Source organism: Garra rufa, chromosome 18 (assembly GCF_049309525.1).
Source record: "Garra rufa chromosome 18, GarRuf1.0, whole genome shotgun sequence".
Lineage (NCBI taxonomy): Eukaryota > Metazoa > Chordata > Actinopteri > Cypriniformes > Cyprinidae > Garra > Garra rufa.
The window spans coordinates 10,712,763-10,725,569 of record NC_133378.1 but is presented as its reverse complement, the minus strand read 5'-3'; positions in this window follow the sequence as shown (position 1 = coordinate 10,725,569).

The window sequence follows — 12,807 nt, the reverse complement described above, 5'->3', positions numbered from 1 at the left end:
TTATGAGGCGATGCCACAGGTGGAACAGACGCTTTCCAGCTATCTGTCCCCTGGCTCGGCATCGTCCCTAAAGGCCCCGGCACTTACCAGCAAAGCACTAAGAACCACATCATCTTTGCTGGGGAAAGGGTTCTCGGCAGCAGGTCAGGCTGGAGCTTGCCTGCACACCATGGCGGTGTTGCAGGCATACCAGGCGGACCTGCTGAAAGAGCTAGATAAGGGTGAGGACAGGGCGGCAGTCGACGTCAGCGAGCTGAGGGCAGGCCCCCCTGGGGAAATACTAACATCTCCCCAGTGCCCTCGAGAGAACGGTCTGCTAACCCTGCCACCCTTGGTGCTTCAGGGTGCAGCGGTCCCTCACCATCTCTAAAACCACCAGAGGTCAGCCTTCGAGGGGCTGATTCCCTTAGTAGAACACTTAGCAGCGTGGAAACTTCTGCCAAATGTTCCCGGAGGGAACATTCTGGGAAATAGCGCACGGATCCTTTTGGGAATGGCACAACAAGCCGACACCAGCCGTTCTCCCGCTCACCTGAAGTCTTATGTTAAGACACGGGAGGATACAGCCTCTACGCGAAGGTTGTAAAACCTGGCAAAGGTATTAGGTGTCGCCCAGCCTGCAGCTCTACAGATATCTGCTAGTGAGGCGCCATGAGCCAATGCATAGGATGAGGCAACACTCCGTGTGGAGTGGGCCCGAACACCTAAGGGGCATGACTCTTCCTGATATAGATAAGACAGGGAGATGGCTTCTACCACCCAATGGGCCAACCTCTGTTTGGAGACAGCATTCCATTTCTGCTGACCTCCGAAGCAGATAAAGAGCTGCTCGGTGCGTCTGAAGTTCTGAGTGCGGTCTACGTATATGCGTAAAACACGGAATGGACACAACAGCGCAGAAGCTGGGTCTGCCTCCTCCAGGCTCCACGCTTCCCCCTCAGACTCTCCCTCTGATGCTGCAACAGACATCTCTTCCTCCTGTGGAGCGCAAAAGGAGACGCTCAGCCCGGCGTGCGGGGAAGCGTTCTGCTCTGGCAACTCAACGGGATCACGGTGAGGTGCAGAAGGTCGCAGGGCTTTGGGAGCCGGCGGCACGTTCTGCATGGTGACTCGTAAGTCCCCCTCGTGTCTTGCCACGGCGGCCGAAAAACATTGACGGCTTAACGACTTGCCACAGGACGACGAGGGGAGCTGCGCGCAAAAGAGCAGCAGGTCTTAAGCGTAATCATGGTCATGCGTTGTCAATGAATGCACAAACCATGTGAACGCTGCCTCAGCATGTTCTCGGCCCAGACATGTGAGGCAGTGTTCATGTCCGTCCAGAGAGGTGAGGAAACTGCCACACCCAGAAGCGCACGGCCGGAAAGCCATTCTGAAAAGAACGTCTTACACAGCTGTGAGAAATTACTCTTTTAGTCCTGGTCTGCCCAGGGAGGAAACCGCTGCACCACTGTGCACTCAAGGGGCTTGCTCGCTGGAGAGCAGGAGGCTTGTTTTGGCCGTGAGAACGGCCGCCCGCAGGATCCCGCTAACGGCTGCCAAACACTCTTTTAGATGTTGCTCTTTTAGATTGGCAGCGTGCCAGCGGGGAGAGAGTATCAACTCGCAGGAACAAAGGCATAAACAGGCTCGAGCAGAGAGGATCCGAAACGAAAATCTGAATGAGTGGTGCGTGCCGCCATCTTATAATATGTACGGGGGAGTGGCTTGGCATGCAAATACCACTCACCGTGTTCATTGGCCTTATGAATAAGGCTCAGAGATGATTGGTCTCTCAGGCGAGTTCCCATATGTAACGTCGTAGTGAAACGACTGAAGGGGAACTAGTTTACATCTGTTTCGAGTTTGTAATGCAAGTATACTAAAAGTGAACTTATAGGTATACTGATAGTTTACTAATTAAATGCTTTTTATGCATTTTTAGTACACTTTGAAGTAAAGTCTCAGTAAACTACTAGTTTAGTAGTTTTATACTGCAAGTATACTTGTAAGTTTTTTTTTAATTGAACTTAACATCATACTTTAAGTATAATACTGTGTCCCTACATAGGTATTAATTTGTATATATTTTGTTATATGAATATCTGAACATACAATACATCAAAAGAAAGAACAGGGTATCTGCTTGTTAAAAAAAAAAACAATTTATTATAGCTTCATGCATTATTTTTTTATAAACACTTGAAAGTTTAACAAATAATAAATGAATTAACAACATTTTGAGCAAAAAGACTATTCATGATAATCAAAACGTAGATGGAGTTGATCAACACCCTAAAGCTTGACAGTCATTTTAACCTCTTCATGGGTCGACATTTTATTCCATAAGGTTAAACAGTTTTCCATATCTATGGTTTTGATGCTGTTTTATGTCTGACGATTGTGTTTGATTACATGTGGAAGCATCTGTTGTTTCGGTTTCTTCTTCAAGAACAGCATCCCTAGCGTATAACAATGAAAACACAGATTCTCAGAGCACAAGTATAGCTCAAATATATTTAGACTTTTTAAGTATAAGTCAAGTATACTTAAATGTCATCTTAAGTATATCTCTGAGAAGAATATAAAGCACATTTCTGAGAAGTAGACTGAAAGTATACTTTCCTATTTTTTAGATTAAAAGCAGTATACTAATAGCACACTTGAATAAACTTATTTTTCGTAAGGGGAGAGAACACACCTAGTTGTTTATGTTTGTATTCAGAAGGTTTGATGACGATGCTACTGTCACTAATGTCAGTTAATTTGAGGGCCATCATCTTTGTATTGACCGGCACACTGTAACAAATTTCTGTAGTTTTCACAGCATTATTACTGTAAAATGAACAAATCCATACTGTAGAATATGTATACAGTATGTTGCTGTAAATAGGCAATGCATCATGGGTAAAAATACAACCGCGGGAAATTCTACAGTAAAATTATATTTTTGGCGTATTTTGGCGTATTTTTTTCCAATTTGACCTTAGAAAGGTAAAGTTGCTCTTTATTTTTCCATAAATTTTGTCATTATTGTTATATTTACAGTTTTCACTCGAGACGTTATGCGTGTTTAACTTTCAGAGCGAGTGAGAGAGAGAGAGAGTTGACCGTGAGAAGGAGAGGTAGAACCGGGCAGACATCCACATTTACCGGTAAGTGTTCGCGTATTATTGCAAAAAGCATTAAATTTTGATAGATTTTCAGGCATGGCAACATTTTATTGCTAAAGTCATTATTTCGGGAAAGAACTGACATGGCTGTATAAAATTTTAACTGGAAGTGCGTTTGTTTGTGGATTAGCCATTTGAAGCCACATGTGTTTTTCTTCTGATAGATACTGCGCGATGGATATTGCTTTAAAACGGACGAAAATGCAGAAACAGGAAAGGCGTTAAAACTGCAAGACATTTTTCATAAGAATATGTGTTTTTTACTCGAGCTGCGTCAGTCCTCATATATCAGTTAAAATGGCTTCGCGCTAGGGATGGGCATATCGATCCTAAAGTATCGATATAACGATACTGATGCGAGTATCGAAAGTATCGATACTCAAATTAAAAATATCGATACTAAGGTGTTTTTTTTTTGTTTTTTTTTACCAGTGATTTTGTTTATTTAACAAAAAGCAAGGCATACAGTGTGCATTGAATTGGACGTATAACCTATGTTAGGGTATGACTGTTCATGATATAACAATTTTCTTACTCATCTAAACGAACCAATCAATCACAGAGAGTATTCACTCACTTCAGACATTGCATTCAATCAGAGATGCGTTTCCCAAAAGTATAAGAAAACATTGATGCTTTTGGGAACAGCAGCTCAGAACAATGCTTATCAGAGGACAGAAAATAAAAACATTTTTGAGCTATTTCACAATAAACAAACTGAAATTGTAGCCTACATAATTTGTGCAAAATTAAATTTCTTTAAATTAACACTTAAAGTTCATTGATTATGTTTTTTTGTAAAGTTAATATAAATTATACACTGTCAGAATAAAAATTTTGGATTTTATTTGTGCAACAGCCGGTCACTGGCAGCCCCTTATGAAATTATGTATTTTAAATTAGGGCATATTAAATGTTAAAATGCATTTCAAATATAAAGTTAAGGTTATAATTACATATTTTACTTTTTTTATTTAATAAATGTAATAATTTAAAAGTTAAGTTTAGAAATATCGTATCGGTATCGATATCGATGATACTGGCCTTAAAAGTATCGGTATCGTATCGAAAATAAAATGAGTGGTATCGCCCATCCCTACTTCGCGCCACCAGTTGTCAGAAAAACTGCGTCACTCAGGACTAAAGGACTAATAAAGGCGAAACGGCCTCAGAGTAAAAGACACCAGACCTCGTAAACCTCCGTCTATCAAATAATTAATGTTTGTTATTTAATGGTTACATCATGTTAGTAACATCCGCTGTCACAATGCATCGATTGTCTTTCGGATATTATAATACATTGCAATACAGGGCTCGCAAAATCGCTAGCCCAGTGTCCTGGGGCTATTGTGTTTTCCAGTCGGGCTGCCAAAATGTTTCACCAGCCTGACCGTACAAAGTTTTTAATGCGTTAAACAGTATAAGAAAAGTCTTAATTATAATTTCGAAAGGTCTTTTACAGTTAGGGACAGAAAGACAAGAATCGCGATAGGGCTGGATTAAACTTCAAAAGGCAATGATATATGCGTGCTGCATGTTTCAAAGTCAAAATGCAGCACGGATGTCTTTATATGAATGTATCTGAAGGGAACCGACTGTCCTCAAAATCATGAAGATGGCATTTTCATTTAATCTTAAACCTAAACCTTAAATTAAACATATAATGCCTGATAAAACAGTGTTAATGCTGCTTTGTGTGCAGCCCTTACTAGGGCAACCGTAATATTTCAGCGCTCCTGAAGCGCCCCCTCGTGACAGAATTTTTTTTTATTTCCAATACATTTCTTTTTCAGCTGTTTATGGTCAAATTACTAGTTATTGACCCATGTTTTTATGCAGAAAACACATAGAGTTGTAAATGTGAAAAGTTAATGTGCCTTCTACATATCTAAACAATTAAGACAGTAACATTTATATTTTAAATAAATATACTAAATTATATACTTGATTTATCTCTTTTAATGGTATAAAGGCTGAAAAATCATTGTATAAGAATGTTTTTGTGTGAAAACCTTTATCAGAACTGTATGTCATTTTATGGCTTAATATGTTACCGTACATTTTCCAACTCCACTCATACTGTGTTTATTTTACTTGTGCAGCTCTTAAAAATGGTCATAAATTGGCAATAAATTAATATTTTAAAAATTCTGCAGATACCCTGTATATAGTGAAATAAAATTCCTTCCTTGATATTTGTTGCTATTTGTGTACTGAAAATATTTTTGGTGATATGTAGACCCCTATCTGATTTTCTATATTTTAAAATATAATGAAGCTGTCAGTTTTGCTTATAAACTTCCACATGAATAACATTTTTTTCTTATTTGCTGCAGGGAAGAAGACTCCAGCCCAGGACAATGATGCCAGCTCATGTCCATCTCAGGAAAGAAAAAAAAGGATTCATGCTGAACGTCACATGCAGAAACCAGAATTATTGCATCACATATTTGGTCTTCTTTTTGCACTTGTTACATAAAGAGCTGTTTTACTTAAAATGCTTTGATCAAAAGATACCAAAATATTAGCTTAATTGATGTCTGTAATATATGAAGACTGATATATATAGTGGTGGCCAAAATGATTAGAACACTAGTGTTTTTCCCAGCTAAACATGGGTTTAAGTCAGTTATTTCAATCTTTTGCTGTAGTGTAAGTAGGAATATCAGTTTACATTTCCAAACATTAATTTTTGCCTTTAATTGTAATAATCCAGTGGAATTTCTGTGAGATTTTAGCTGGTGAAAATACTAGTGTTCTAATACTTTTGGCCACCACTGTATAAATGTTAATTGTTTATTTTCACTGATATTAAAAAATTATATTGAAAAAAACTTTGCTAAGTTAGCTTCTTAACTCAAAATAAAATCAATTGATATTGCTGTTATTTTATAATGCTGTTAAAACTTTCTCTGACAAGCGGCAGTAATGAAAACTATTTTCTGGTTTGTCATGTAATGTTTGATATATACCCTGTACTGGAGCTAAAGATTTTATAGTTAGAATCTATACATTTTTAGGTTTATGCAAAATAAAAAAAATGTTTACACAGTGAAAAATACCAAATTGAAATGTATTGTATGCTATGCTATTTTATGTATTTTCACAATTTAAAGTCAATAAATTTTATTTTTGTGACAAAAACAGTGTCTTCTTTTTAGACTACACATAATTAAAGCACTAATGTTCATTATAGTACAGTATAATAATTACTATTTGTTAAAAATTAATTTATTCATGAATTAATTCATTCAAAAAGAGCATTATATTAATCTGAATGCAATTATGGTACTGTGATATTCACTGTATAAAAATTGAAGTAGTACAGTAAGTTACTGTGATTAAACTTACAGTCAGCATACTGTGGAATATATTACAGCAACTTACTTGCCAATTGCTGCCAGCAAGTTGCTGTAAATTTCACAGTAATCTTGTTACAGTGCATGTTTTCAGGTTTGATGATACGGTAGAAGACGCCTCAGTCTTGGCTCTAAGCATTGCTTGCAACATCAGACTACGTGGTTCATTGTCATAGAGAAATCTGTGCACGCTCTTGCAGGGTTGCAGATACTCCAGGATGAGGATGTAATCCTTTTCCTCTTCAAACCAATCCAGCATATACACAGTGTAGGGGCTTAACACAGACTGTTTCATCACCGGATTTATAACCACTTCTGCAAACACTGGCTTGTAATATCCAGGCTAGAAAAAAAGGGTTCAACAAAAGGTTAGCTGACTATGGATATGTTTGATTTCTCAGAATGCAGCAAGAGTGATTTTACCTGCTGTCGATCACAAATAAAGTTCTTTGTCTTATATGAAGTCCAACAGCAGTACTGGAAGTGACTTAGGCTATGTTCACACTGTAGGTAAATGTGGTGGCCGTCCGGTAGGGTTAAGCTGGATTGATGATCTGATTGAGGATTATGCAGCGCTGTTGGTTTGAGGAGTAATGGGTCTGGTTGAGGAGCTGAGTCCGTGTCAGGATCTGCAGGGCTCTAGACTAACTTTTTGCACTGGTTGCACTGGTGCGCCTAACTTTTTTTCTTAGGTGCACCAGCACAAAAGTTAGGTGCACCCAAATTTTCAACACCATCACATTTAACACCGCAGTTTTACAAGTTCACTTTTTTTTTACTTTTTTATTTTATTTATTTTTTAATCCCTGTCCATATAGGCAATATTGACTTGTAAATGATTAACTAACAATCTGGTCAATATAAAGTTGTTTATTTGAAGCATATTTTTACCCCCAGTAGGCTACTTTACCCTACTTTGTGTAATAACGAAAAAATTTCAGTGAAAAAATAAGTCCAAAACTCTCTATTTTAACATTTTGAACAATAGGGCTCTACCATTTTTTTTTTTTTTTTTTTTTTTTTTGAAATTCTTGTTTTAATTTTTCTCATAATCAAATGAAAGCATAAACATTTATTTTTAATCAAATGAAAAATAAACATTTTTAATTTTTGGCAAACATATATATGATTTATAAATGGGAATATATAAACACCTACATTATACTGTAAAAAAGTAATACATGACTAATATTGTTCTGTTTCATGTTAAACCGTACTTTTTTTTTTTGATAGGTTGCCGTGAAGTTTCTGTGTGTACTGTATGATATGATGCTTTCTCAAATGAAACGGTAAAAGTGACACAGTAGGTTTGGAGATTTATCTGTTCATGTGAGATGCAAATGCCAAAAATTAGCGGGAGCGTCACGCGTGCTTCAGTAGTCTATACGCGTGTAGTTAAAAAATAATAATACACGTCTCCACCATTAATACATAGAGGCAAACGGAACATGCAGGATTCATTTTAAACGGTCTTTTTGCTTTTCAGTTTTCATAGACACTAGTCCATATCGCGATTTGAATTAAGTGACAGTCCAACTTTTGATTTATCAATCCAGAAATCGACGTATTACGTGGCATTCCGTGCCATAGTAAATTCGGTTTTTATGAATGGAGTCCGCGATCCAGTCCGTGTTTTTGCGGAGGAGGCATTGTGAACGCTTAACAATGTAGAGACATCCTGACTGCATCTGCATCACATGCATTTTCAAACGTACACACACGTACAGGAATATCTGGACCACGGCCAATCAGAGGGGGGGCGGGATCCGTCCTTCATCTCTGATTGGTTTAGACCACGATATGGGTCTAATGTGTGTCTGTTGTTGAGCAACAGGGAGACTTTAAGAGTGACGGAGTTTCGTTTTTTTCCCCTCGAACGGCTGGTCGCACCGGTGCAACCTTTGATTTTTTTTAGTCGCACCATTGAGAAATTAGGTCGCACGTGCGACCAAATTGGTCGCACTCTAGAGCCCTGATCTGTGGATCTTTGATGGAACAGGGTTCACTTTGTTGAGCTTTTTGTGTTGTTGCACGTTTTCTCAGCCATTTTCTCTTGAAGAATGCACAGATGCCTTTTTTTTCTTTTTAAAATTTTAATGGAATAGACAAATAAAGATTTTACCAGATATTATAAATCAGATATTGACTTTGTGCTTTTTTAACTTTGCAAATGTTTTTTTCAGCAACATTGCGCACTAAAGGAAGATGAAAATGTGCAAAAACAAAATAGGACTATGTTTATTAAGGCAAAACCTGGAGTTGAGATTGTCTAATGTGAAGTATAGGTGTTTCATGCGTGTGGGTAGTTGACAAATATAGGCAGTAAAAAATGCTTATTTTGTAAAAGACAATTTTTGAAGAAGAAATGCATATATTTATGTATTGTGAAGTCTGATCTTTGAGAAAATATAAATGGTCATAATGTAATATAAAATATAAAACTTAATGTAATTTTTTACACTAAAATGCAAATCTGTAATCTGCTCTCATCCAAATCACTTGCAAATCCTGTTGATCCACTGGTTCAAAGCATGCCTATAGATCCTTAACAGGTAAATACATAAAACTCTATATATCTCTTAAAACTAAAATGCTAATCTGTAATCTACTCCTATTCACATTCACTCGGAATCTAGTTTACTTGGATATACTGTAGATCCACTGGCTCAAAGTATGTACCATAAATTTATCCAGGGGTGTGACATAGCAAAAATGTGACCCTGGACCACAAAACCAGTCTTAAGTCGCTGGGGTATATTTGTAGCAATAGCCAAAAATACATTGTATGGGTCAAAATTATTGATTTTTCTTTTTTGTCAAAAATCATTAGGAAATTAAGTAAAGATCATGTTCCATGAAGATTTTTTTGTAAAATTCCTACTGTAAACCTATCAAAATTTAACTTTTGATTAGTAATATGCATTGGTAAGAACTTAATTTGGACAACTTTAAAGGTGATTTTCTCAGTATTTTGATTTTTTGCACCCTTAGATTTCAGATTTTCAAATAGATGTATCTCAGCTAAATATTGCCCTATCCTAACAAACCATACATCAATAGAAAGCTTATTTATTGAGCTTTCATATGATGTATATATCCCATTTTGTAAAATTTAACCTTATGACTGGTTTTGTGGTCCAGGGTCACAAATTAAGAAAAAGAAAAAAACTCTTAATACTATATTTATAGATGTATCTTCATTGTTAGACACTCATAGTGTTATTTATTTAATATATATTTAATATGGAATTATACAGGTATGTGCCAAAAAATCTGAATATCGAGGGAAAGTCCATTTATTTCAATAATTTCTTTCAAAAAGTGAAACTTGTATGTTATATTAGTTCACTGCACACAAAGTGAAATATTTCAAGCCTTTATTTGTTTTAATTTTAATGATTATGGATTAAAAAAAAAAAAAAATCCAAATCCAGTATTTCATTAAATTAGAATATCATGACAAAGTTCAACATTGTAGGCTCCTTGTGTCCCCATCTAGTCAGCTAATTAACGCAAAACACCTGCAAAGGTTTCCTCAGCCTTTGAATTGTCTCAGTCTGGCTAAGTAGGCTTCAGAATCATGGGGAAGACTGCTGACTTGACGGTTGAGCAGAAGACCATCACTGACACCCTCCATAAGGAGGAAAAGTCTCAAAACGCAATTGCAAAAGAAGCTGGATGCTCACAGAGTGCAATATCGAAGTACATTAGCAGAGTGTAAAGAGGAAGGAAAAAATGTGGTCGGAAAAGGTGCACAAGTGACAGGGATGACCGTAGCCTCTAGAGGATTGCAAGCAAGGACGGTTCATAAATCTGGGGGAGCTTCATAAGGAGTGGACTGATGCTGGTGTCAGTGCATCAAGAACCACCACATACAGACATCTGCATGACATGGGCTACAGCTGGAGAATTCCATGCTTCAAGCCACTGTGTCTGTGCTGGGCTGAGGAGAAAAAGTACTGGTCTGTTGCCCAGTGGTCCCAAGTCTTGTTTTCAGATGAAAGCAAATTTTGCATTTCGTTTGGAAATCAAGGTCCCAGAGTCTGGAGGAAGACCGGAGAGGCACAAAAGTCAAGCTGCTTAAAGTCCAGTGTGAAGTTTCCACAGTCAGTGATGGACTGGGGAGTAGGGCTGGGCGATTTGGCCTAAAATCAAAATCTCGATTAATTGAACATTTTAACTCGATTACGATTAATGAACGATTATTTTATTTATTAATACAATTATATTTAATTATATTTATATATATATATTTTTTGCCCTCATAGTTCACTGACAAGTTTTGTACAGTAAATATGCTCACATATTACAAGTGAGAGATTTTTGAATGAAGGGTGCATTACTTGATTTTAAAATAATTGAAGGAAACACACACTATCAACTATCTACGATTATTTATTGAACATCAGTGTTGAACAACTGAAATTAAAGCACACATTGCTTAAAACGAACAGTCACATTTTTCTTAAATTAGTGAAAATAAATAACTTGCACTTTTGGAAACAAAATAAATTATTTTCAATGTTTCAATGAAAATAAGCAGTATCTCTTCTTAATAAAATTTCTCTTGTATGTATGTATGCATATATATCACAAGTTTTAGATTTTAGAAATGCACATTTGCCAGTAGCAGAGTTGACAGCTTCTGTTTCTATGAGTATCTTTCATACATTTGCATACATTTGTAGATTACCACTACCACGGTAAAGAATTTGTAATGAAAAACAGCATCCTGAAGACATTCAGTATAATTACAAATGTACAACAAACAACTGTAATGACTTACAAAAAATATATATATTGTTATTATATTCCATTACTCCTTTAATATATTTAGCACATTATAAGTATAATAAAATTCTATATGAATATTTTACTTTTCTGTTTGTAGATTGAAACGCCGGATCGTCAGAATACTGTCAATTACACTTGTTTAATTTTTTTTTTTAATTGCCCTATATTGGCATTGTAAGCATATGATTTAAAAACATTTTTATATAAAATTATTAGTAAAACATTTTATACATCTTTATTTGACCTCAAAGTAGAGACCTGCACAGAAACAGAGTGCGGCGCGGGACAAAACTTGATGCGCGATTGGGTAGAAACTCGTGTGTGTGTGTGCGGGATGCGGGAGAATAAAATGATTGAAGGGACTCCCGGAAAATAGAAATATATAAACATAAAATATCTAAAAACATACAAATTGTTATTCATCTATTACACAAAAGCAACACGAACAATATAACTTCAAAATGATTAACAGGTGCAAGAATAGGAAGTTTCTGGAATGCAAGAATCCACTCACCGCTCAAAAGTTCTTGCGCACTGCTTAATATTGCGTGCGCACGAATCCACTCGTTGCAACACACGAGGTGTAGACACTGTTAAATATTCATTGTGCAAATATTCATTGTGTTATAAGAGTTGTATGAGATCGCGATGAACTGAGATAGGCAGGGAGCATTGTTTGCTCGCATTCTGCCATGCATGCACACAGCAGCCCATGCTTGCTTTTCTGTTGAGAATAAGATCGATGTACTCAAAAAATATGTATAGGTAACCACAATGCAGGCTTTTGCAGGCGGGAGAGGGACAAAACATGAATCTCACGGGCAGGAGTGAGACGAGATAACATATTCCGTGCTGACTGAAAAATCTGTCACGCACAGGTCTCTATCTCTAAGCATTTCAGCTCCCGCGCCCCCCTCTGTGAACTCTGGCGCCTCGGTGTTTTTAAAGGGAAAGTAATCGAAATAATCGTCCTGGAAAAATTTGAACGATTATAGGTTCTGAATGTCGATTTCGATTACTTTTCGATTAATCGCCCAGCCCTACTGGGGAGCCATGTCATCTGCTGGTGTGGGTCCATTGTCCACAGTCAACGCAGCTGTCTACCCCCATACCGAAATGTAATATATGTGCTTATATGAAATACCCATGTATTAAATACATGTCTTGTATATGCCATATCCATATATGATTCCTATTAGAAAATGGAACAATTTCATATATTGACATATAAGTCTACCCCATACAAAAATATATGTTTATGTATGTATAATACATGTATTGCCATATATTGAATGTATATAATTATTTTATATATGTGAGATATATGCATTTTTTTTATTATGTTATATACAAATTAGACATATATGAAACCATATATTTCATGCATATTTAATATTTTAATATGTGATCTTTGATCTTTAAATACAGGACACATGTGAGACAACTACACTCTACAAAGTTGCAGTGCATTGCACATTTCATAACTTAAGCTTTAAATGTTA